The sequence below is a fragment of the Sciurus vulgaris genome (assembly GCF_902686455.1).
Source record: "Sciurus vulgaris genome assembly, chromosome: 17".
NCBI lineage: Eukaryota > Metazoa > Chordata > Mammalia > Rodentia > Sciuridae > Sciurus > Sciurus vulgaris.
In genome coordinates, this window is record NC_136478.1 from 34,463,817 (window position 1) to 34,490,236 (window position 26,420).

Sequence of the window (26,420 nt, forward strand, 5' to 3'; positions counted from 1 at the left end):
AGACAAATTACAGAATTTATGAAAATATTTTAATCATATAAAGGATTTGATTCTAGAATACATAAAAAAACTTTCGGAATTCAATAATAAGAAACAAATCAGTCAATAGAAAATGGCAAGTGATTTCAACAGACACTTCACTAAAGAAGATACATGGAAGACCAATAGGCAGAGGAAAGACGCTCAACATCACCTGACCTTTGGGAGTTGCAAATTCACCTTAATAATCATCCATTAGAATTGCTAAAATCCACAAAACAAACCAAGTGTTAAGAACTCTCTTACACTGATGATCTGAAAAAATAGTCCAGAGTTTTCTTAAAATCTAAATATGTATGCCGGGTATAATGGCGCATACCTGTAATCCTGGCAACTTAGGAGGATCCTGAGTTCAAAGCCAGCTTAAGCAATTTAGTGAGGCATCAAGTAACTCAGCCAGACCCCATTTCTAAATAAAATACAAAAAAAGGGTTGGGGATGTGGCTCAGTGGTTGAGTGCCCCTTAGTTCCATCCCTAGTCAAAAAAACCAAAAAACCAAAAAAATAAAACCTAAATATATGCCTGTCATATAATCCAGTCATTTCACTTCTAAGTATTTACCAGGAGAAATGAAAGTACATGTGCATCTAAAATCTTACACCCGAATGCCTATTGCAGCTTTGTTTTTAATAGTAACAGCCTGGCAACAACCCCAAACCCATTAACAGGTGAGTGGGTAGACTATGCACATCCCCACGATGGAATGGTATTTACAAAAGAAAGGAAGGAGCTACTGACCTTCACAACAACATGGATGAATCTCAAAGTAAACACCTATCATATGATTCAAAGAATAGAAAACTCCAGAAACTGCAAAGTAATCTATAGAGACAGAAGGCCCACTTAGTGTTAGTCAGCTTCCCGTAGCAGTGACAGATAACGGAGAAAAATCAACTTAAAAGGAGAGAAGATTTATTTTGCCTCTCACCATTCCAGAGGTTTCAGTTCATGTCCATGGTCACTTGGCTCTGCTGCCTTTGGGGTGGGATGGCACATCATGGCGGAATTGCATGGCAGAGGACACTGCTCACTCCATGGTGACTGGGAAGTAAAGAGGGAGAGGAAGGGGCCAGGATCCCTACGTCCCCTACAAGGGCATTTTCCCAATGACCTACTTCCTCCAACCTCCCAAAGTTTCCACCACTTCCCAGTAGTGCCATGCACTGCAGGCCATGCCTTCAATACATGAGCTTCTACAGGACATTTAAGACCCAAACTATAACAGCCCATCCGTGGTTGTTTGGGACTGGGGACAAGGAATGAGTGGGAGGGATTATAGCATCAGGAGGAAACTGGGAGTGATGAACACGTTCACTACCTTCACTGTGTGATGATTTCACAGATGTACACCAGGTCAAAACTTGTACCCCTTAAGTATGTGCAATTTATTGTGTGTCGATCATATTTCAATAGGCCTGCTTTTTGTTGGGGTGTGTGTGGGTTGCTGGGGATACGAACCCAGGGCCTTGTAGCTTGCAAGGCAAGCACTCTACCGACTGAGCTATCTCCCCAGCCCTCCAGGCCTGCTTTTTAAAAGAGGGAAAAGGTAGTGAGGGAAGAGTGCTCCAGTAGAGATGATGGCCTGGCAAAGGCATGGAGGTGAGAGCCAGCTCACCTCCAAGGTTCTAATGAGGGGTTCTAATGAGGAAGAGAGGTTGGGTGTGGCTGCAGAATGGGGCGTGGCAAGTGTTGGTGGGTGGGGCTAAAAGACAATTTTTGCAATCTGCTTATAATATGTTCTGCATCTTATTAGAGAGTCTCAGAAGTTTTGGAGGGTACCAGGCCTGAATTCTGTTTTTCCTGCTTCTTACAGGCTCCTATACAACTCAACCATCCCATTCAGGTGCTCAAATGAGCTCCATCCTGGAGGCTGGGGCTCAGGATAGTTAGGCAGGACCTGAGGGAAGGAGAAGATGCTGGAGAGGGGGCCTCAGCAATCAGCAAGATGGACCTCCGAGCCTCCCCCCATCCCAGAAGGGTGTCTGCACAGATTCCGGAAGCCAACACACAGAAAAGTCACTTAACAGAGTTGATTTTGCTGAATGAGCTGTCACACGCACATATCTTAGACTGTCCAGCAGGGTTCTCTGCAGCCATTTGAAGGCCAAAGGCTGGGGTGAAAGCAAAGAATTTTAGGACAATTCAGGTTTGGCATGAGAGACGGCAGAAATAGGGACAAAGTCTGTGGGGGAATGAACTCTGGGTCATGGGTTAGCCAGGCGTCTGGTGAACTGGCTTTCCACAGACTGACTTTTGGTCAAACTGATTTCTGCAAATCATTCTTTGAAACCACAAAGCAGTTTTCTGCGTCTCCTGGGAAAACTGGACAAGTGTCAATACCATTTCCCAAAGGAGAACACAGGTCAGTCGCAGCCCGTTGCTGAAACCAGGTGTTGGGTGTTGTCTGGAGCCCACCGAGGCCTGAGCTGTACCCAGGTTGGCTCTGAAGGCGGAGAGGGAACAGAAGGGTGACTCCGGGTCTTCTTTGAGGATATGAGGACAGGAAAAGCCAGCGTACAGCGTGGTCAGCCAAGAGTGTAAGAAGGAACCACAACCCAGGCAGGTAAAGGATGACGTGGGCTGAGGGGAGGAAGATCCAGGGTGTGTGTGTGTGTGTCAGGGGCAGGGGGCTGACAACAGGCCCTTGTGAATATTTCTCTGGGGAGATAGGATTGAACTGGGCTGAATTTAGATTTGGCTCAGGACAGGAAAAGAGGGTAGGGGAAGAGATGAACAGTGGGAAGCATATTCCAGAACATGTCAGTGGCCAACAGAACTTGCTCTGAAATGATCTTTCCTGATATTAAAACCACCCCCTGATACAATGGAATGCAGCCAGCCTGGAGATGTCAGCGTGGTTGAGAGCCAGGACAGTGGGTTTGCATGTCTGTTAGTTTATCTGCTTCCCCTCCATCTTTCTACCATGAGTGTATATTTCTTGTGCATTAAAAAAAAAAAAAATGTTCTAAATCTGCGAGCTAACAAATCTCACCTGTTTCCCTCCCTTGACGGGAAGACCAGCCCTTTCTCAGACAGTAGTCGAAGACAGATCGGTTCTCCCAGGGAATGGAAGCCCAGGGTGTTTGGGCCCCAGCTGTCCAAGGCCTTCCCAGGAGCCTGCATGTTCCTACCAGGCCATAGGTTTGACTGGACGTGAGCCAGGGGTAGGAGGACGCGCTCTGGCTGGCATTGCAAGGTGCCAGGCGCACCTGAGCAGCTGGGCAGGTGTGACAGCTGCCCGGGACCGCATGGAGCTGGCTGTGCCTGTGCACACACCCGTCCCCACCTCGCCTCCCTCCCACACCTCCCTCGTCTCCCGGCTAGCTCAGGTGTGGTGCATCTGCGGCCTGTTGGCAGCTCTCTCGCCCGCAGTGCTAGGGAGCTGTCAGGTTAAAAGCTGGCTTGCTCGATTTGATCCCACATGCGAGCTGTTTTATTTCCCCCTCTCTCCCTTACATGGCTTCGGTGTGCTTTTATAAATATTTCACTAGCCTTGCTAAAGTCTATTTCATCTCTCTCTTAAATTTATTAAATATAAATGTAGCAACAACTCTACCATAAGTCTCTCTTTGCTGTCAAAATCTCATGCTCCTGTGGAAGTAAATATAATTTGCTTTGTTTACCATGGGCAACTTGGCGCCCTGTCTGCTATGTCAATACCTCCCGAGCCCTCCAGTTCTCCCTGCTTTGTTAGTAGGGCCCTGCTCAATCTATGTGTAGGACACGCGGACACAGGGCCTGTTTCGAAGATGGCACAGCAAATAGCTAGTAGGGGCTGTTCTCAGAGACGTGGATGGCAGGGTGTTCCTTGGTCCATTGGTCCCCCAATGGCCCCTGCAATCAGAGAGCGCGGGCGCCTTTCTTGATCACCCAGCCCTGAGCAGCCCTGAGGCCCATCTGGGCAGAGCTTTGCCCCTTGTTTCTCTTTGGAATAGAGGGCCCATCTGTCGCAGCGGGTGACCTGGCCAAAAAAGACACAGACCCCTGTGAAATGATTGAAGGCATTGACACCCCTCCCATCCCGCAGACCCAGAGCCAATAGAACTGGGGGCAAGGCAGGAATTCTGGTCCCCAAAAGCAAGCCACAAGCACCACCCCTAAGCCCCCTGCCACTTCCTTTGTTCTTTGTTAATTGCAAAATAAACACAACCCTGCCCACCGACTGTGGAAAGAGATTTCTGCCAACTGGGGAACCAGCAGGCAGTGGGCAGGGGCTGCCTTCCGTTCTGGCGGGTCTGGCGCCATTTGCCCTCCATTGGCCACGTGTGATTTCCTGGAGGAGGCGGGGCAGCGGGGAATCAGAGTTGGGCATGGGAAGGCCCTAGCTCCGGGCTCACAGGCAGGGACTGGCAGGTCAAGATGGAGGAGACGAGCCGACTTCAACTCTGAAGTCAGCGAGGAGGGTTTCCTGGTCAACAAAGAGCTGGGTGTCTTTCACAAGGAAATGAATTCTCTCCATTTTTATCTCCTTATAAATCAGTCTATCCTGATTTTTTCTACTTTTGGGTCAGGACATTGGTGCAGAAAATATTGCATTTCCTTTGAAAGTAAGAGGCTTGGCCTAGAACCCCCGAGTCCCAAATTCCAGCCCAGAATCTTCTACCAAACTTTGCAGAGATGAGAGCAGGTGTTGATATGGACTCTGGGGACTTGAGATGGGGGATGGTTAAGTGCTTAGAATCAGCTCCTGATGCACCTAGGGATGCAGATGGGTGGTCAAATTTCTCCCGGGCTCCTGGCATTTACAAGGGTTGTGCCCTGTGGTCTCTGAGACCATCCTGCCGATCCAGAGTATTGTGTGGGCATGTGGATTTTCTGCCTCACTTTCCCACTTAGTCACATCAGAGAAGAGAAACTTTATCCTCAGGAGGTTTTGAAAGGAGTATGTTTTGGGGGTGCTGACTGAAACTCTGTGAGGCCCTTTTCCATATTACTTCAATATATTACTTCAATATATTAAATTCTACTCAGCTTATGTTGAATGCCATTGTTTGGTATAATTATTTCACCTAAAAATGTGACAAGGGTTTTAGAATATTGCTTTTGATATGATTAGTAATTTTGATTTGACAGTTTTCTTCTCATATTTTAGTGTCAGTAATCTTTTATGGCTGTCATGCACATGTCAAGTCTACCCCCACCAAAATATTCTGTGGACCCCAGTGCTTATGGGGTAAACCGAGTGAGCCCCTGGTCTGGGATGGAAGATCTTGAGTGAGGAGTTTCAGGGACCGGTGTGGAAAAGAAGCCACTTGCTCTGGAACCCACTTTCCCTGGGGATGTCCCCAGGGAACACACCCCTGAACCCCCCTCCGATCCTCCCCTTCCAGACTGTGTGGGAGGCTGCGAATTCCTGAAGGTAAATGACAGGGGCAGCGGTGGGTGCCCTGTGTCAATCGCATGACAGCTTCCAGGCGTGGGGCTGGAGCTTCCTGTCTCACCGTTGGGAGCGAGGCTATTTCAGGATCTTGCTGCTTCCCTTCTGTTCCAGGGAGGGCAGGAAGGAGGGCGGGCAGTAGGGGGGAAGCGGAGGCCTGAATCTCTGCTTCCACCAGGTGTTTCAGAGGCAAACTTTTTTTTTTTTTTCTTCCTGTTTCTGCTGCCCACTGCTGGTGGAATGGTTTTGTCAAGTTGGCATAACTTTCTTTGATTTGCTTTTCATCCACTTATTTTTGGAATGAAAAAATGAACCCAGTCACATGCTACGCAAGGTCAGGGATGTTGCCATATGAGACAAATCTGCTGGAGTAACATTTACCTTGACTATGTTTGTGACCTTGACCTGTATATCATCAGATTGGCTGGGTCCTGATAATTTAATGTGTTTTGTTTCTTGGGCATTTTAACTGTGGCTTCCCTCTTTCTAGGGCAGTGGGGACAAGGACAGAATGGCATGGTGAATGAAGGCCTCTGTTTGTCTGCCTGTCTTTCTTGCCCTCTCTTTGGCTGAGCACACATGGCTGGATTTGGGTGAGATGAATGTATGAATCAGCTCCATTGTACTTTTGCACAATATTTTTAAGCTATGTCCAATATTCTTGCATCCATCAAACCGTTGTTTTGGTAACTTCCCTGGGAGGTTGGTAGTGATGGAATGGATATCTCTTTTTCTTTCTTTCTTCTTCTTCTTTTTTTTTTTTTTTTTTTTTTTTTTTCTGTACTGGGATCTCAGGGTTGCTCTACCACTGAGCTACAATCCCAGCCCTTTTTATTTTGTATTTTGATGCAGAGACTCATTAAGTTGCAGAGGCTGGCCTCAAACTTGCGATCCTCCTGCCTCAGCTCCCAGGTTGCCTGCATTACAGACATGCACCATTGTGCCTGGCCTGATATCTCTATTTTTTCCACAGGAGGCCATGGAGGCTGAGAGAAGAAAACTCTAGGACTTTAAGTGCATCTCACCCCATTGCAGTGGCTCCCCTGACTACTGCACACTACTTCTTGGCCTGCCTTGGGAAGGGATCCCACGCAACTTTTGGACCCCAAACTGAGACTGCCTCCTAAATGTGGCTCAAGGTACTTGAGTGAGTCAGGACACCAGTTCTCTCTGGGAGGCAATTTTGTCCTTGGAGGCCTTTGGCAGTGTCTAGGAACACATTTCCTTGTCACAACTTGGGGGTTGCTACTGGCATCTAATGAGTAGAGGCTATTAAACACCCTCTAATCTGCAAGATGGGGATCCTCCCCCACAACAAAGAGGTACACGTCTCAGCAGCATGAGGTCCAGAAACTCTGGCTTAGGTTTAGGGAATGAACTCCATGTGGTGAGTACCTAAGTACACATCCACTACTTTATTCCATGCATTCAGACATCAAGGTACAGCAGGTAGCTATTAAGCACCCACTGTATGCATGGTATGCCTCCCCTGCACTAACTCATTGCATCCTCAGGAGACATGGTAAGACAGGTGATTCTCCCATGGGACAGGTGAGAAAGCCAGGGTTGGAGGCTTCTGGAAGGTAGTGTGCAGAACCAGCACAGAAGGGAGACAGGGAATGAGGCCTGGGCAGAGCAGCCAGCCTGTGACACAAGGGCCTTGGTTGATTCCACTCGCAGAGGATCTGAACGGGGGGGCGAGGAACCCGGGTCTTTCTGCCACGTCCCAACATCAGCCACTAGATATGGGCTCTCCCATGGAGGGGGCGCCTGTTTCCAGGGAGCACTTTGGCCCTAGAGTGGGGACGGGCCTTGCCTGGTGTCCACCTTCACCGGGCTCTGATGATGGTAGGGCCTGAGGTCTCCTAACCCAGGGCTTGTAAGTCTCTGGCAGAGTATTAATTAGCATTTTTTATAACTCCCAAAGTCACACACTGGCAGCACCGTATTATACAAAACGTGTATTTTTAGGGTACTTTGAGCATGTTGCTCACATTCTAAAACAAGGAGATTTTACAGAAAATTCTGTTCCTAGTTTCCACTGAAACACGGGGAGAGCCTGCTGCCGAGCCCCATTCCTGCTGCGTGGGGCAGTGATGGTGGCTCACCACCTAGTGCTGGATGGCCGACTGGTGACAGTCATTCACTTGCTCTCTGTGGGCTGCCCCGGGAGCCTGGTTCCTCGGCACTAAATCTTGGGGTCTCCTGCACCAGCGCTGGGTTATGTGCGTCCTGTGACCTCAGGGACCTTCTCTCTCTCTCTCATTTCCCACAGTGGCCTTGGGAGGAAATCTCACGCACCTCGGAGCAAACTTCTCCACGAAAACCAAGAGGAACGAATCCACCCTTTGTTCGGGGGACATCCCGTCCTTCCGGCTGGTGCCGATGCTGCAGGCAGGAGGGCCCCTTCCACCCCAGTCACACTTCTCCCCCCCGGAGTGGGCTTTGGTTTTCCTGGTCTTTGGTTTTCCGTGGGCGACTTCATTGTTAAGAGCCAGCCCGACAATGGGGCGAGGGCGGTGGACAAGTTTCTGAGCGAGCGCGTTTCCGATAGCGCGAGGTAACAGCTTCATTACTCGGTGATGAGTGACCCATATTTCCTAACATGATTTCCCTGCTGTAACTCAAATTGAGTTCATGTTATTCTAATGATATCAGTTGACCTTGAGAATTAGACCAAGAAGCCTGGGGTTATTCTTCCAACTTCCAGTGCAGATTCTTGTGATGTGTTTGGAAACACAATCTGCTCCTCATTGCCCCAAAGTGAGTAGGGGGAAAATAGAAAACAAAGATCCTGACCTGCTCTGATTTTTAGAAAATGCATCTGGGCAATTTCAGACCATGGGAGGCTCCTTCCCTCCTGGTCCTGCTCCCATCTTGGTGCATAGCTGGAATTTTCTCTGCATCCACACACTGTAAGGGAAAGACCTTGGCTTCCTCTGTCCTTGTCTTTTCCCCAGGTTCCTAGAGCCTTTCTGGCCGGAAGGGTCCTCCTGCCCTATCCACCCTGCCAGGACAATCTCCTGAACCAGAGCAGGTACCACCCCACTTCTGGGACCCCCTTACCAGTTCCCATTGCCTGCTGCTGGTAAAGCTAGACTTCTTAGCCTGGCACTCAAGACCCTTGATTCTAACTCACCCGTGTCCCGAGTCCTTCCTGCCAACAGGACCCTGCAATGCTCGGCACAGGACAGCTGGGGGCCTTCCCTACCACCATGCCCCAGCCTCCTCCCCTCCTGACACACCCTGACAGCTCTCTTCTACTTCCTGCCCACACCTCACTGTCCCGTGCTCCCTTCTTCACTTGTCTTTCTGGAGCCCTGACTCTTCTGGACAGGGAGGTCTAGCTCTGAACAAGACGGATCAGGTCTCTGTTCTCAGCAAGCTTCCATTCCAGGGGAGGAAAGAGACACCAACCCAGAAGACAGATTAAACAAAAATAGCAACAAATCTCCACTGGGATAAGCTTTGAAGGACACACAGAGTGTGATGGGTGTGGTGTCCTAGGGGACTTGGAGATGACTCCTTTATTGAGGAGGCCCAGAGAAGTCCCCCTGAAAAAGAGCTGAGACCAGAAGGGCTTGAGTTCCCACCCTATGGAAGAGCTGGGGAGAGGGAGCTCAGCCCCAGCGCTCCAGGGAGGGGAAGGCGTGGGTGTTTAGGACTGGGGCTGAGGACTTGGCAGAGAGCCCTGTGCTGCTGAACAGGGCAGGAGTCCCTGCCCGAACCCAGGGAGGATGGCTGAGTTCAAATTCACCTTGGGTTGCTCGTGACCTAAGCAAGTAGTCTAACTTTTCTGGGCCTCAGTTTTCCTATCTGTAAAATGGAGGGAAGGGATAAGGAGTTGGTGAATTCATATGGGTGAAGTGTTTGAGACTGTGTATATATATATTTGGCCTGTATGACCTGTTTCTTCGAGGTTTTCTTTTTGCTTCTTTTCTCTCTCTCTCTCTCTCTCTCTCTCTCTCTCTTTCTCAGAATAGAATCAAACAAAATAAAGAGCCCCAAGTGGATGGCAGGGAATGTAACTGTTCCTCTTATGTGGAGTCCCAGGCTCGCTCTGGGTGCAGAGCAGGTGGGGGCCCTGCCTGGGGTGTCTCTCCTTTGCACCTTACAGGGGGCACAAAACTGTTAAAAGAAGCCCTGCAATGTGCCCCCTTTTCAGGGGAAACAGCAGAGCCCCGTGGGGAGGAGAGCAGAGCATTTTCTCCAGGCGGGTGGGGAGTGAGTGATAAGCCACCGTACAATGTGGCGTGAGTCTCTGCCCTTGCTGAGCAGGAATGGGAAATTAAGCATTCAGACCTGGAAACCCCACGTCTCCTGAGGATTCTGCTCTTTTGGAAGCCGGCACCTCTTCTAGCACAAAGGAAGAGCAAGCAGCCCAGGGAGAGAGAGAGAGGGAGAGACCACCAGGGACAGAGAGTGAGAAACAGGGAGAGATGACACACAGAGAGAAACCGAGAATAAAAGACCTTGAGACACAGAAGAGACGGGGAAGGGGCAGGGGGTGGAGAACAGTAGAGACAGACGAGACAGACAGACCAAAGGAGCAGGCCAGGGTGAAGAGTCCCTTTGGAGTCCCGTCGCCTCTTACCATTTGCCTGAAACCAAGCGCACGCCACCTTCCAAGGATGTTTGGGGGAAGTTCCTCTTCTGCTGCAGGGCAGCCTCTCCGGTGCCCCGTCCTTGGGAGCCTCACTCCCTCACCGAGCCCCCAGGAGGCACACTTACACTTCTGTCCTCCCGAAACCCAGGACCGTCACCCCCTGCGTCTCCCGCCCTCTCTCTCATCTCTATTTGGAAATGTTTTGTTCCGGTCGGATCCACATGGAGTGGGTGTGGTCTCCTTTGCATTTTTTTTACTTTGGTTATAACAAACAACAGCCTCTGGGTCAGGATTCTTTGCGTTCGCCTCTGCTGCCCGCTTCCCTCCAGTTTGCGACCTGGGTCCTGATGTCTTGGGGCTGAGACTGTCCTCCTAGGTCCGGGTCCACCGGGGCCGGCTCAGCTGCTGCTGATAACATTGCTCTCCCGTTTCAGGCTGCTGGAATGATTGCAGCAGACTTAGCCTGAGGCTGCTTCCATGGGGAGCCCAGACCTGGGCTACCAGGTGAGACTAGGCCAGATGGGAAGAAGCCCATGCTTTATAAGCTGGAATCTTGGAGTCCGCGCTTTCCTCCAGCGTTCTTGAGGTGAGGCGGCCTGGGCCCCTCTGACCCCTAGCCCCCAGGCTGATTCCTGATGCTGGTTGTTATACTGAGGTACAGGGCTTGGATCTCCATCTGTTTCAGAAACGTCAGAGCAGGAGGACATCAGATCACAGCAGCGATGCCCAAGTTGATAAGTCCTCAGGGTATTCTGTGTGCATTTTATTCAACACTTGCCCTAGCCCCTTGCAATTCCCATTTTACAGATGCTGTAACTGACGTTCAGAAGATCACTCGCCAAGTCACTTGCTCTCAGTCTCAAACCTCTGCTCCTAAACAATCCGTATTGTAATGGTTTGTGTTTTCAATGAGGATTTCGTTCCTCAGAGAATATTGGCAGGAAGATTTGGGAACCCCATTTATCCAAGGCTGCACAGTCTCCTGCCAGGCTCATTCTAAATGCCAGACTGGAAATATACATGTATATATAACTCAATATATACACACATACATATTAACTCAGTGCACTGGGCTGGGGGTGTAGCTCGGTGGCAGAGTGCTTGCCTAGCATGCACAAGGCCCTGGGATCAGTCAGATCCTCCGAGTAGGTCAAGCTGCCCAGCCCACTTGGAAAATCAGGACTATGAAGCCCATAAAGTGTCACCCCTCGAGCCTGTGTCTATCCTCTGGGAAGACCCTGGCCTATGTGACAGTCCCTTTTGTGCTCTGAATATCTGTCTACTTTGTCCAAAAGCTTTTTTTTTTTTTTTTTTTCCCAAGAAGATTCTTCTAAGAATCTCTTGACCCTCAAGCCAGCAGTGGGCCTCTGAGGTGGTGGAGGCAACTGGTTTGTGTTTGGAGAGAACTTGAATTCATTTCCTCCTTATTATGCTTTGCGTAGGGTTCAGTGTCCCCCAGCAGGTCCACTGTGATTGGAGGCTTGGTTCCCCGGGTGGTGGTCTCTCAGGTGGTAGAATCTTTAGGAGGTGGGGCCTAGTGGGAGGCCCTTAGGTCTTTGGGGACTTGCTCTTGGAAGGAAGTTCTTCACAGAGGGTTGTTTTAAAAAGAGCAAGCCTGCCCCACCTGCTCTGCTCCTGGCCCAGGAGGTAGTCTACTCCCACACACACCTCCACCATCGCCATGATGTGATGCAGCCAAGTGAGGCCCTCCTCAGAATTGAGCCAATGTGGGTGCTGTGCCCTTGAACCTGCCAAGCCTGCTAAATAAACCTCCTTTTTTACATAAGTAGTCTGTCTCACATATTTCATTACAGTGACAAATAGCTGACTAATGCACTCTTCTTGGAAGACTGTAGGCTCCATGGGGTTGGGGACATGTTTATCTTGTTCAGTAAATTTTCTTCTTGGGGCTTTGCACATAGGTTCCTGTTAGATTAGAAGGCCACCTTCCCCAAGTCCTGGTCTGCGCAGGGCTCCTGTCTTAAGCTCCCCTCGCACCCTGATCTTTTCCTGTGCGCCCTTCTGAGCTGAAAGGAGATGTGAGCATGGTCGCTTGCTTCGTATTATCTGGCTCTCCTGTGGAAGTATGGAGGTCAGGGGCCATAGCTCTGCACAGGGCCTGGCTGTTCTGGGTGCTCAATAAGGACTTATTAGCCAAATGGACTCGTCTCTCCAGCCAGAATGTGCCACCCACGAGTGGGGGTGGGTGGCCTGACGGTGGGGGAGGGATCCTAAATGGAGAACCAGGTCAGTGAGCACAAGTGTGTCTGTGGCTCTGCAAAGACTGGCCCAGATTTCTAGCTATGGCGCCATTTAAAAAGGAGAAAACAAAGTTAGTTGGTGAACGAACTGTGGTAATTCAGTCATCTTCCACTTCCATCTAGATCCTTTCCTGGGGCCACAGGCAATCCTGGCCCAGAACCAGGACTTTGTGAAACTTCTAGTGAAAAAACCCTCCAATCCTGGGCCAGGTCTTCTGGAATAGAAACCCAGTTCCCCATCATGTCTGAAAGGTCTTCGTTGCTCTGCCCCTGCTCACGATTACCCATCTTATACTCCCCCCACACTTGACTCTAGAAAGAAGCCTTTTTTCTTTTCTTCAAATATGAAAACTCTTATTCCCGCCTCAGGGCCTTTGTACCTACTGCCCCCTATGCCCCCAGCTCTTTGCTTGGCTTCTCCTCATTATTTAAATCTAAACTCACATTTTACTTCCTTGTAGGGGCCACCCAAAGAGGAGGAGCCTCCCTTTCCCAACCTCTCATAACTCTATCCTGTCTTTCCGCTTTTCTCTATGCTATTCTCTGAAACTTCACTTTTTTCTTTTTATTTTTTCCCTTTATTTTATTTTATTGGTACCAGGGATTGAACTCAGGGGCACTTGACCACTGAGCCACATCCCCAACCATATTTGGTATTTTTTTTAGAGGCAGGATCTCACTGAGTGGCTTAGCACCTTGTTTTTGCTGAGGCTGGCTTTGAACCTGCGATCCTCCTGCCTCAGCCTCCTGAGACTCTGGGATTACAGGCATGTGCCAAAGCACTCAGCCACTTATTTATTTTCTTGTTTGTGTTTCCAGGAGAACGTAAGCACCATGCAGGCAGCGTTCTCCCAGTGCTGTTTTCTACTCAGCCTCAGATCCTAGAAAAAAGACCAGGCACGTCACAGGTGCTCCAAGAACATTTGTAGGGTGAGAATAGGATGACGATCTGATTCTCCAGGGGCCATGTGAGATTTCTAGGTGGGAGTAGGTTCTGGCCTCAGGCAGGCGGCAGCTGCAGGCGAGTCTCCTACTTCCTCTGGGCATCCCTCTGAGCTTCCCTTTTCTCTGTCACCTGTGAGAGAGGAGTTCCTCAGGAGAAGGTGACTGGGGCTGCCCATCATGGAGCATAACCTCCCCAGTTCCCACAGGGGTTCAGGCACAGAGCAAATGTCTGGGCTGTGGATCCAACTGACAGGCTGAGATTTCCCCAGTGGAGGCTTTTGGGGCCCTGGTGCTCAGCAGCCTGCTGCAGGCCCTTCACTGGGGCGACCAGTGCCACCTGCTCAGAACAAGCTCTTTCTCAAGGACCTGGAGACCTGATTGGCAGCCTGCGCGTGAGAAGTCCTGAACCGAAGGCAGCCACCCAGAGGCTGGGAGCATCCCCTGAAGGGGGGGTCCTCTGGGGGGACCAAGGTGGACAGCATGATCCCTGAAAAGCAGGTAAAAACCACGCACCGCATTCCCAGCACCCAAACACAACCGAACAAAGCAAAGCAAAACAAAAACCTGATACAGCGTGAATAAAATCTCCACCTTGGCCAGTGTGTGCGTAGAACAAAGGATGAAAATTACAGACATCGAGGTGCTCATAATCATAAGCCAGGTGACTTTTTTCTTTCCTACATATTGTGAGGTACGCGTGCATTGCTTGTCATCCAAGAAAGGCTTTGTTTGAACACAGTACAGCCTGTTGTTCATGGCAGCAAGGGTCCCCTCCAAAAAAGACTGCAAATCAAGTGTGCCTTGAGCCAAAGCTCAGGGGCCGGGGAAGGCCTCCGAGCAGGAGGCTGGAAGGGGAGAGTGGAGGAGGAAGCCCGCAGAAAGGGAGCAGCAGGGCCCAGGAGTGGGGTCGGCGTCAGGCTGCACCGTCCACGCCAGCTGGGTCAGCAGCGGAGGCTGACCTGGGCAAGGGCTGCATCTTCTCCGTTGCTGCCTGCGCGCTGGCCAAGCGTTTATTGTTTGAGTTCCCACTGAATGGCGAGCTTGTGGGGAAAGAACCTGGTTTTATTTGACAGGGAATTCTTTGTGGGAGGCGCAGAGTAAGGCTGATAAAATATGGCACAGGGATGAAGGAGAACTAGCAACACAAAGTCACCGAGGCCAGAGGAACAGCTGGTTAGCACCTGGTCACCCCCTCAGATCAACTGGTTCAACGGCGTCCTGACCCAGCGGTAAGGAAAGGCACCAGGATGCCGGTGCCTGGCACCGGGCAGCCTCACACCTGGCTTGACAGAACTGATGAGATACTTTGGCATCCAGTCCAGGCTGTCCCCACGATGTCACGACAATCAATCACTTCAGCCAGGAAAGAAGGAAATGGCCGAGTCCATTTGCAGGGCTGAGAAGGCTGAACTGATGGTGACTGTCTCTGCTCTTGCCCGGGTCTGTTGGTGTCCCCTAGGAAGCACAAGCTTGGCCAGGACACTGCCCATGCTTTTACTTTTTCCCCAGTGGAAGTGGAAAGTGCAGGTTCCCGGAGGAAAACCCCGGGTGGGCGGCTTGGTGCCCCTGACACCTCCAGGGAACTCTCAGGCCAGCCTCTGCGATGGCAGGTGCAGCTCCCCACAGGTGAGGAGCCCAGGTTCAGAGAGGCGAGTCACATGGAGGGTGCTGTCTTATTGGGACTTGGAGCTGGTTCCTTCCCACAACCCAGGCTTGAGCCAAAGTTTTAGAAGAACCATCCTGCCGGGTATTGGACTAAGGGGATGGGGCAGAATAACGAACGCATCTACCTGGACCCCAGTCCTCAGACGCTTTTTGTGCGCACAAGTGTTTGAGAGCAGACCCTTAAGAGGCCGTCCACCTGCCCGGGGGGAATCTCAGTTCACCATTTTTGAACTTGCGTGCCCTCAAGAAATTTACTAACCTCTGTTCTGCGGTTGCCTAAGGTATGACTAAGGCATAGTCATAGCCTACGGAGGTACTGTTGCTGGATTGAATGAGATAAGCCACACAATGCTACCCACAGCTAGCACCTGAGACCTGTCACTCTGAATTGCAGTCCCGTGTGGCAGGGAATGTGGCTCCAGGGGTCAAAGAACCCATGGTCGAAAGGGAGGGAGAAGAGCCGTGCCCAGCCCTTTGTGGGGTCACAGGTATCTGTGTGCTCACGAAGTCAGGGTTCTCAGAAGTATTCTGCCACAGAGATTGCATGGAGATTTAGAGTGCTATGGGTAGCTCACCACCTGCCAGAATGACGGATGGCCTGAGGTATGGAAAAAGTGGGATGAAGAGATGGAATCCTGGACTCACCGACTGGCTGAATACCAGATGTGGTATAAAGTGATGATTTTATGCACTTACACTCACACTTGCTCAGACCTACCTTTAGCAATCTCTGCATGTGAGTTGCTATATGGCAGACAGGTTGTCAATGCCAGGTGGCAGGGGACGCACATGGTCTGAAAGGAGAGAGGGACATTAAGCAGCTTTGCTCATTTCAGTGGGGCGAATGTAGTGGTGGAGATTTTTCTGGGGAACATGGAGTATGGGTGGGTGGTAAGGGAGGGCTTCCTGGAGGAGGTGGCATCTGGGCTGAGTGTTCAAGAGCAAGTAGGACTTACCCAGGGCACAGGGGTGTAGGTGCTCACAAAAAAGTCTAGCTAGAGAAGTCAACATCTGCAGACACCAGGACATAACGGGGCATAGGTCTTGGTGTGTGCATGTGTACAGGGGGAGGGGGCTGAGGGTTGTCAGGGCTCCCCCGGAAGATCTTGTGGGTCTCAGTGAGGGGTTTGGACCATGCACGGGTAATGGAAGCCTTGGCAGGCATGAGCAGCTCCACCCGGTCAGCTCTAGTTTAGATAGTTCTTAAACTAATGCCAAAATGAGCTTTGGGCTGGGCTGGACTGGTGGCAGAGTGGGAGACAAGACTAGAGGGCTGGGTGTGGTGGTGCACACCTGTAATCCCAGCAGCTTGGGAGGCTGAGGCAGGAGGATCTTGAGTTCAAAGCCAGTCTCGCAAACAGCCCTATGCAACTCAGTGGGACCCTGTTGCTAAATAAGATACAAAATTGGGTTAGGTATGTGACTCAGTAGTTTAGTGTCCCCAAGTTCAATTCCCAGAACCAAAAAAAAAAAAAAAAAAAAAAAAAAGAAGACTGGAGGGAGCAGTAAAGGGTACCAGAACCATGGTCAACATCTAGGGAAGGATGGCCGGAGAGAAGAAGTGGCAGCAGAATGAACAGGGAGGAGTGGCTTCAGGGCATTATGCTTACTGACTGTCCATTGTTGGTGTGTGGCCAAGAAAGAGTGAGAAGTCAAGGACACCTTGCTGATCAAATGGACAAAGGGGCCACCTGGTGCTACCTGGAGTGCAGGCAGCAGGTAGGTGTAAGGCTATCCACAAAATGCCATGGATACACTCAGAGACAGTTGTACTTAGAAGACAGAAGTTGGCGGTGGATCTGAGCCAAAGATCTGGACCCAGAAGTCACAGGGAGATAGTAAAACAGAAGCAAAGAGAGTGAGCAATAGGTTAAACATGACCCTGGGCACCAATGGTTTTAGAATGGGCTGGGGACAGGGCAGGAGAGCCTGGGAAGGGGGAGCAGCAACAGTGGTAGGTCAGAAGCTGAAGGGGCATGGTGTTGGAAAAGCCATGGGCATTCTGTATTAGTCAGGGTTTGCTTATTGTGCTGCAGTAACAAACAACCCCCAAATGTCAGTCTAAATCTCTACAGAAATAGAGATCGGGTTCTGGTGAGGTCCTCAGGTACCCAATTGTGTTGGGGTGACCTCTGCCCTCCACCAGGGCCTGGACTGACAGTGTAGCCTCTCATTGTAACATCACTCATTTCACAGCAGAGGTAAAGGGGACATCCCAACCCACATACTGCCTCTAGAAACTTTCTCTCCAAAGTGACATATGTCCCTCCTGCTCACATTCATTGACCAATGCCAGCTCCAAGGTTCACATGACAGGGATATCTATTCCCTCCAAGAATGGGGCCCAAATATCCCGAACAATTGTACAATTGACCACCAAATACAAATATTTCAGAAGAAAGGAGCACAATGCCCTTGGGACAACAGGTATGATAGAGACTAAGGAGCCTCGTCTGGTTTGGCAATTGGTGGATCTCCAAGTCCTCACCAAGGCAGCCTGGGTAGAGTGGTGTCCCCACTGCAGAGCTGACAGGACCAAGTGTCAATTATTCTTGAGAAATTCTCAGTGTGAAGGAAGGGTCAGGAGGGGAGTAGCTGGGAAGAAATACTGAGCACCTGAGAGGGATTTGAGTGATTGTCCTGCTTCTATGTTGTTTTCTTAAGCCAAACATGCATTTGGCAGGGTATTTTAGCCAGTTTTATGTTACTATAATAAAATACCTGGGGCAAACTACTTGATAAGAAAGAGGTTTATTTTGACTTATGGTGTCGGAGGCTGGAAGTTCAAACAGCATGGCTCGGGTTCTGGTGAGGATCCTCCGTGGCTGCATCACTTCATGGCCGGATCACATATGTCAACACGGGTGGTCTCTTTCCCTCACCTTATAAAGCCACCAGGGTTCAGTCATGGAGGAACTCATCCAAGCACTTTCCAAAGACCCCCACCTCTGATGGTCATAGTGAGATTAATTTTCCACCCTCTTAATCATTAACATAAGCCTTTGGGATTGGACTTCTGCAGGAGTTGGGGTGGGAAGGACAAATCATACTCAAACCATAGCAGGCAGATGGTAAAAGTGGCCATGGATTCCTCCATGCTGTATGTCTGTGGCCATCCAAAGAGCCCTTGGCTCTCCTCCCATTACAGCAGCTAGAATAGCCTTCAGTGGTGCAGGGTGTGCACAGAGGGGAGGGTTGTGAGTGTGGGCACAGGGAGTACCAGGGAACTCTCTGTAGGACTGTCTGCTCCATTTTGCTGTGGAAACTAAAAGTACTCTAAAAGATAAAGCTTACTAATTAAAAAAAAAGTCGCACACAGTAAAGCTACCAGCGGTGCTGTCAGCCATTGGGGGAGATGGTTGGGAGAAGTGATTGCTTATGGGAAAGATAGGACCAGACCCCATCTTCTGGCCCAGGGCAGGGCCCTGCTCACCCTCCAAGACGTCCATCCCATATTCAACTTCTGTCCAGTCCTCCCTGCAAGGGCACCCAGGTGGCACACAGTCACGTTGAAGAGATGATGGATATGAATATTTTATCTTCTCTCCCTTCTTGTCAAAACCCATAATATTGCTTTCCATAAATCAATTTCTTTTGAGCACTCTGTTCGGGGCGCGGCATGCCTTTATGAATTTAGTCTTTGATTTGGTCTCTGGCCTGCCTTTATGAACAGCCCGACTCTCAGAGACACTTCAGGGCAGGGGCATTCTGACGGTGAGCGGGTGGCTTCCTAACTTGGGTGACTTCTCATCAACTTCATTGCTTTTACATTAAAATAATCATTTCAGCTGGGGCAGCCGAGGGCTGAGCGTTCTCTGCTTAATTGCGCCCACCTTTAGCCCTCTTCTCGGAGATTGATTCCCGGGCTTTCTTAGCATAATACATGCCAGGGTCTGTAACAGCAGAAACCGCAGCCCTCTTAACCAGAGCAGCAAAGCCAATTGACGCATTTCTCCTGTTAAATTTACTGGCTTTATTGAAAGGTCTTTGGGGAGTTGCTTGCTCATTAAATACACCAAATACAAAATCTCGCTTAATGCAGTATTATCTTGGTAATATAGAAGACTTCCCCGATGTGAGCTCAGAGAGATGGAATTGTCAACGCTTTCAGGAGACAGCATTCGCCAGGGTTCACTCCCCTTCCTAAGCAGCGGCCCTGCCTGCCTGCGATTTGGGGTGCCTTATTCTGCTGAACCTAGTTTCAGGCATCACCCTGACCTTGCCTCTCTTTATCCCCATCAGGGTCCAGGTCAAAAATGACACCAGGTAGGACAGCTCCCAGGAAATTCTGATGTCAGATCACTTCCCTAACTTTTCAAATTGGGGAGTGGAAAGTAATTTAGAAACAAGGGGCCTTCTGATCCCTGTGAACTGTGGCTTCCTGTGGTGGCAGGAGTGGGGTGGGAGGCGGTGACTGTTTCTTCCCACCCCTCCATGCCTGGGGACCCCTATCTTAGTGAGAACTTAAGACACGCCTGATCCCGAGCTAGTTGGTGGCGGCACCCAGTGGACTCTGCTTGCAGCCAGACCTGCAGGGTGGGGCTGGGGCGAGGATGCATGCACCTGGGCACTGGCGGGCCCTCCCTGGATGTGACAAGTTGACCAAGTCACTCCCTAAGTTCTGACTGTCTGCTTCTTTCCGAGTACAATCAGGTTAGAAAATGCCTTTCCCTCTGGCACAAGTTAGACTAAAAAAGAAAAAGATTCCATCACTTTCCTAAAAGGATATGGGTCAGCGAACAGCTCAGGAAGGCGTGGGTAATTTTCACAGAACAGAAATAGAAGGGAAAGCCCAGAGTGAGGGGAAGAAAGGAGCCTGCGCAGGTAGTCGGAGGAGGAATAACGAGCGCGGAGGGACCTCGTGAGCACAAAGATGGAGGAGGGTTGGCGGGTGGGCCCACTGCCCCTTGTCACCAAAGTCTACACCTTTGCCCGCCCATGCCCAACATTCCCTCTTCTTCCTGTTCCTCTCAGAACCCCAGTTTTGTTCTGGCTTATAGGGCAACTCCACAGGAGCCGCCGATCCCTGTCGCCTCTGTGTATGGTTGCCTCCCTCGCCCATGACCATCTGGACCGGGTAAGTGTCCTGAGTGGACGGCAGAGCTGGGATTCAGCCTCTATGCTTCCTTCCTCTGCCACCCCACCCCCTGTCTCCCAGCTACCTGTGTGTCCTATGGGACGCAGGGGTGAGGAACCCAAACCTGCCCTGCCCTGGGTGGGATGCACTCCGTCGTCTCACTGTTCTTGAGTACTGGCTGCCACCACCCATCGGGCAACCTCGGTGCATTAGGACTTTGCTTGGAATTTGCAGGGCCTCATTCTCCCCGGTCCAGGACGCAACTGTAACTGCCAGGAGCAGAAATCGGAGCCGTCTGGTGGACATACCACTGCTGCTCTCCGCTCTGCTGTGGGGATGGCATATTCCAAAGGGCGATGGTCCTTCAGGCTGGATCCCAAGAGGAAGATGACACGCAGGGTGAAGTCATGGATGAAGGGTGATCCAAGCACGAAGCAAGTTCTTGTAAGTCAGTGAGATTTGGGGGTGTTTGTTATTTCAGCATGACCTAGCAAACCCTGACTGCTACACCTCGACACTGGGGTTATGTATTAGAACTCTGTTTAAATGAAAGTTGGAAAATGTGACTGTGGCAAGTGGTCCAAGTGGAAGGTCCCTGATGCTGTGACAGCTCATGTCCGAGGGAGAGGGCCTAGTGGAGCATGGACAAGAGTTAGGGAGGTGGAGTAGAGGGAAGGAGTTCCAGGCAGGGGGAACAGCACCTGTGGAAGTCCCTGGTTGGGATGGATCAGTACACTTGAGGAAAGAAAAGAGGACATCTGTGAGGGGGAATGTCGCTGGCTCTTTGCGGTTCCAAAATCCGTGGATATTTGTCACCGCCTGCAGCAACAACTTGCACGGGTCTTATGGGTGGTGGAGTGGAAACTGAGGCACTTCTATCTTTCTCTTTAGTGCACTGCTTTCTTGCTTGTTCATAGAGGATAGAGGAAATGAGGTTTACTTGCTTTGAGAGGAGAGAGAGACCCCGCTTATCAGAGAGAAAGAGACTTTGCTTAAGAGAGAAACTTTGAAAGAAAGACAGGCTTTTCTTAGAGTTTAGAAGGAGAGAGGCCTGCCACGCCTTAAAGTCCTGCATAAGGTGCCCTAGTGATGCGTCTCAGTTCCCTACTAGCTACTGCCGCGTGTTTTTCCCTCTGGTTGCTTCTAATGACTGCTGTGTCTGTCTCGCTCCGCCTACGCTTATATCACCTCCAGGACGCGGAGAGCAGGGCCACGCCTCTTACGCAAAGATTAGGCGAGGCGGTCCCAGCGGGCAATTAGTGCTCGACAACACATGCGCATACATTCTGTGCGTGGATGAGAAAATCACCTGAGTGTGCTTATGTCAATTAACCTCCTCGCTGCCGATGTGATCAGGCGCCATCCCGGCGCAGCCAACATGGCACGGCCCCCAACAGGGAAGAGGTGGTGGGAGGCAGCAGGAAGGTGGGGGCTTAGGGACCACGCGGAAGATTTGGGTCTTCTTTAAAAATATTTTTAGATGTTGATAGATCTTTATTTTATTCACTTATTTATATGTGGTGCTGAGAATCGAACCCAGTGCCTCACACATGCTAGGCAAGCGCTCTACCACTGAGCTACAATCCCAGCTCCCAAGAGCTGGGTCTTTATCCTAAGTTTAAGGACAGTAAGGGAACTTCAGAAGTAGAGTGGGTACATCAGGAGATGTGACGTTTTAAAACGTCCACTGTACTATGGTTCCCTGGGAAGGGTTGGTGGGGGTGGCACTGGGGCGTGGATGGAGGCAGAGAGCAGTGGGAGGATGCAGGGGTCCAGGGGTCAAGCCCCGAGTGATGGTCCACCTTGTGTCATGAGGTGGGTCTGCAATGTGACCAGATCCCAGGGAGTTCTGAGTCGCATGGGAGGGAACAGAGGCCCAAGTGACCTGCAAGCCCCCCTGAGCCTCCTCCAGGGCTTTCCAGAGGTCTCCAGAAGACAGGACCGGCAGGTCATGCTTGCACTAAGGCTCCTTCCGTCTGCCACGGGAGGAAGGATTTAGGGTGAACTGTCTCCGGGTCCCCACTCTGCCCCAGGAGCCCTATGTACCGTGGCAAGGGGGTGGACACCTTAACCATTTTTGTACCACAGACCTTCCGCCAGGTAGAATGAGCATTGCGGAGGAAGCCAACTGTAGTGAAACACAGCTATTAAGATATTTTTGACATCGCGATTTGGTGATGTGCTTCCTCGTTAGCACGTTACAGGATTCCCCGTGGCAGGTCTGACAACTACCGTCCTCTTGAAGCAGTGACAAGTGTAGGTGCCACTTAGCGGAGTCTGCGAGAGTGAGTAGGACGAGGAAAACATCTGTACTTTCTCGGGGTGACAGTCACGAGCACGCCATGGAAATTTGTTGCCTGCGCTTGTGGTTGGTGGGAGGGAGATGTGACTTAGAGGTTAGCACACAGGAAGGGCCGGGTTTTTTTCTATCCAACTTCACAGACTCCACGAAACTGAGCCTCGGTTTCCTCATTTTGAAACGCGGGTCATCCTGGTGAGTTCAAAGGCTGTTAGGAGGTTGAGAACCAAGCTGAGGTCTCATGTCAAGGGTCTGAAGTACCCCGTCCCGGGTCCAGGTGGGGATCCAGGTTACGAGCTCCGACGTGGAGTGATGGGATGAGTTTAGCTCCTCTCCTCACAGCCGCCCTCGCCGCCCTCCTGGATCTGGCCTTCCCCCTTGACTGCTCCTTAGGCCTCCCGAGTGCCCTTACCATCCTCCCTGCTTGACCTGGGCTCTGCAGTCCCTGCTCCTGAGAGGATGCTGCCCAAGTTTGGGATGCAGTCCCTGGGCCTTGGGTCAATCCCTCCGAGCTGAGGGGCAGCTGCTGGGAACTGGAGGAGGCTAGGAACAAACCCCGGTGCCAAGGTGATCCCAGACCGGCGTGGCTTCCCAGAAAACGCCGTGTTGCCCTGACCTGTGACCCGGAGACTCCACTCTCCAGATACAAAATATACACCCACAGCCACGCCCCCAATGCCCACCTCCTCCAGCCACACCCCCAACCACACCCCCATGCCCACCTCCTCCAGCCACACCCCCAGCCACACCCCCATGCCCACCTCCTCCAGCCACACCCCCAGCCACACCCCCATGCCCTCCTCCTCCAGCCACAGCCCACCTGCCTCCAGTCATCACTCAGTTCACCCCACCAGGGATCAGTTCGCTGATTGGGTTCAAGCTCTGACAACCCACTCATTTCTCCTCTGAACCTTCTTGCACGGTCTCACATGCGAGCTTTTGGGGGGAACCTCACGTCCAAACCATAACAATGCTCAAGTATTGATCACAGTTGAAATTAGGAAATGAGCACATCGGGGTTAATGATATTCTTTTTTCCTTCGGTGGATACGAGCCATTCCCTAATAAAGAGTCAACACATATATTTGTGGAAGCTGCTGATGAGTGAATGAACAGTGTCTAAAACATACAGTCTGACACACAATTGCTAATATGAGCTCTTAAAACTCTCAATACTCAGAGACGAGAGAGCAGAGAAGAAGTGCCCTGGAGACGGGCCGCGGAAGCTCGGAGGAGGTTATTGTCACTAGTGCTCTTGAGAGGCACCCTTGATGGCCACCATCTGTACCAGCGCCTGGGCAGGCAGGGGCAGCTGCCTTGGGTGCTCTGCCAGCCAAGCTGCAGGGATCCATGTCGGACTGACCCCACGATGCGCTGAGCAGGCATTGAGAATGGAAGACTCAGGGAGGCAGGCCTGTCCAGCAGCCCTTGTCACGCCTACTCTCAAGTGGCACTGTGGCTCTGAGTGGCCCAAGGTGCTGGGCTTCCCATGCCCCAGCACCAAATGAGGCAGGGATGGCCATGGGATGGCCCTTGTGCTGTCCAGTGGGGAGGGTCTGGGGCCTGCTGCAATCCCCGGCTCCCTGCCCACTTGGGAGTTGGGTGCTCTTGGGAGGACAGAGTATGCCTCTAGAGGGGTCAGGGGTGGGACGGCTACCGCAACTCCACCCCAGCTCAAGGCCAGCTCCTGTTTGTGGGTTTCATGTTGACCCCAAAACAGTGATGGTTACTAGTTTGGAGACCAAGAGCGCTGGGTGGAGAGATGCATCTCTGCCACCTGTCAGCTCCATGAGCTTGAGTGAGCCAGCAAATTTCTCTAGGCCTCAGTTTCCTAGTCTGGAAAATAGGGCTAACAAGAGTCCCCTGTTGAGGATTGAGATCATGTGTGTGCAATGCTGAGTTTGGCACCTGGCCCATTTACAGGAGCTCAGGAGACCATAGTTATTCATTATTGTTGGCTTGGGGTGAGCCCTTTACTAATTGCCAGAGGACTGGATTCCTTTGGCCTATAGCCCACTGTTCCCAAGAGTTACAGAGGGCTGGTTTATGGGTAAAACTGGGGTGATATTACCAAAAGAAGGGTAGAATACCAGGGCACAACTCCCCAGCTGGATCCTCTCCCCACTTCCAGTCCTGTCTGGCCCTCTCCTGGCCTGACTGGCACCTGCCCTCCTTGTGATTGACAGTTGAGAGGCAGAGAAAGGATAGGTTTTTTTTTTTTTTTTTTTTTTTTTTTTTTTTTTTTTGAGGTACTAATCCATTCTGGCATGGGATGAAATGCTTTGCATGTGTGACTTTAATTCTCCTGGTGATGCTATAAATTAGCTATTTGCATTTTACCTAATTCAGAAGTGGGGAAACTGAGGTTGCTAGAGGTGGAGTAACTTTTCCTGGCAGAACCAAGCCTTGGCTGTAGCGTTGGACCTGACTGTGGTTTTCCATCATCAGCGCTCAGTTACAGGGGAGGATTGGGCTTGGGGGCGGGGTCAGTCCTTGGGACACAGGGCGTGGGAAGCAGGAGAGCAGAGGATTCCAGGCCTTGGACTCTGAGCCCTGAACTTGGAAGTCGGCAGGAGGATCTTGTGGGACAAATAAGAGTGCCTGTCCCCGGGGAAAAGAGCATTGTCCTAAGATGTGGGGGCTGCGACTGAAAGCACAGGTTGGTCCATGGGGGGCATCATCTGGGGAGTCTCCCTGGTGCCCTGGTAGGAGCAGTGAGACGTGGTCAGTGCTGGCTGTCCCTGCAAGAGCTCTGGACCAGCTCCAAGCTCAGCTCCCATCCTGATTCTTGGACACTTTCCATCACCCTGGCCAAAGTGATTGATTTGAAGGGGGCCTCGACCTCCCAGCCCAGCCAATCAGAGCCAGTCAGGAGACCTTTGCTTGAGTGACAAGGAAGCAGAATTCAGGTTCCTTCCTGCTAGGAGTGAAACCAGAAGGGGATAGATTTGGAGCAGCACAGACAAGGAGAACCTGTCAGAAGAAAGCCTGCAAAGGAAGAGGAGCTTAGAAAAAGGAAGAAATCAACTGGTTCCCAATGACACGATGAAGCTCCTGGATCAAACTGTATCTGATGACGGACTGGTCAGGGACTTAGCCATTAATAAGAGTTAACGCATTACCCTTTTCCTCATTCTCTTTGACTTGTGGTTTTTGTCAATCGCAAGTAAAGAAGTTCTGTTTGCTACAACTTATCGGCCACTTGGAAGCTTGAAAACCCATTTGTGGGGACCATGGGGAGCTACTGTCTGTTGCTGAGCGAGGGGTGGTAAAAGCTGAGCGCCACTTTAAAGTCTAGCAGTGCCTTGGAGGAGGAGAGAGGAGGCTGGCCCACATTCCCTCTGGCCAGCTCTGCTGCCACTCTGCTGTGGAGGGCGAGGTTCTGAGCACATACCCGCTCAGAACTGGCTTCATTCACATCTTCTCTGAGAGAAAATGAACTTCTTAAAACAAAACAGCCCTCCCCGTCCCCACTGCCTCGAAAAGGCAAGAACCCTCATTTAACCACCTGCAAGTTTCCTTTCACGGTCCCATGTCATTATGGGAACGCTTTGATGAGGGGCGGGCACAGGATTGGGGAGATGCATTCCACCATTACAATTAACTGGTTAGAGATAATGACGCCCACCCACGTCCCTGCCAGTTCGGGGGTTGGGTGGGGATCTGCAGCGTGGCCAGGCCTTGGGCTTCTCGGGTGGAGACCATCTGAATGCAGCCCCAGCTCCTCAGTGGTTCTATGAACATGCCAGGTGGTGGTCTCAGGACCAAGCACAGCACACTGCCTCCCCCCATACCACCAACTACCACACTGTAGCTCCACAAGGAGGTGAAGGGTTCACTGTTGGGCATGAGACCACTCTCCTGCTCTGGGACTCTTGTCCACTCTTATTGATTTCCTGGGGTGGAGGTTGCTGGGAACAAAGCCAGGGCCTCGTGCTTGCTAGGCACCGACTCTATCCCAGCAGCTGGAGCCCGTTCTTTATCTGCAAAATGGGGTTGAGGATGCCTGTAAGAGGGCAGTAATGTACCTGGCCTCTTCGTGTCAAGTATTGCCAGGACCATGATAAAAGTCACCTAAGACAAAGCTCAGCCACTGCGAGGGTCCTGGGGCCTGTGGGAGCCTGGGCTCCTTCCCTTTTCAAGGTTGTGT

The 26,420-nt window shown here is 51.1% G+C and overlaps 1 long non-coding RNA gene across 1 annotated transcript; it reads left to right on the forward strand.

Annotated features, from left to right (window-relative positions):
* The first annotated feature begins 2,323 nt into the window (after positions 1 to 2,323).
* On the forward strand, positions 2,324 to 7,951 carry LOC306648465. Its single transcript, XR_013760386.1, has 4 exons — positions 2,324 to 2,603; positions 5,908 to 6,021; positions 6,391 to 6,556; positions 7,693 to 7,951. It is a non-coding gene; the product is annotated as an uncharacterized lncRNA (long non-coding RNA).
* The last annotated feature ends 18,469 nt before the right edge of the window (positions 7,952 to 26,420 follow it).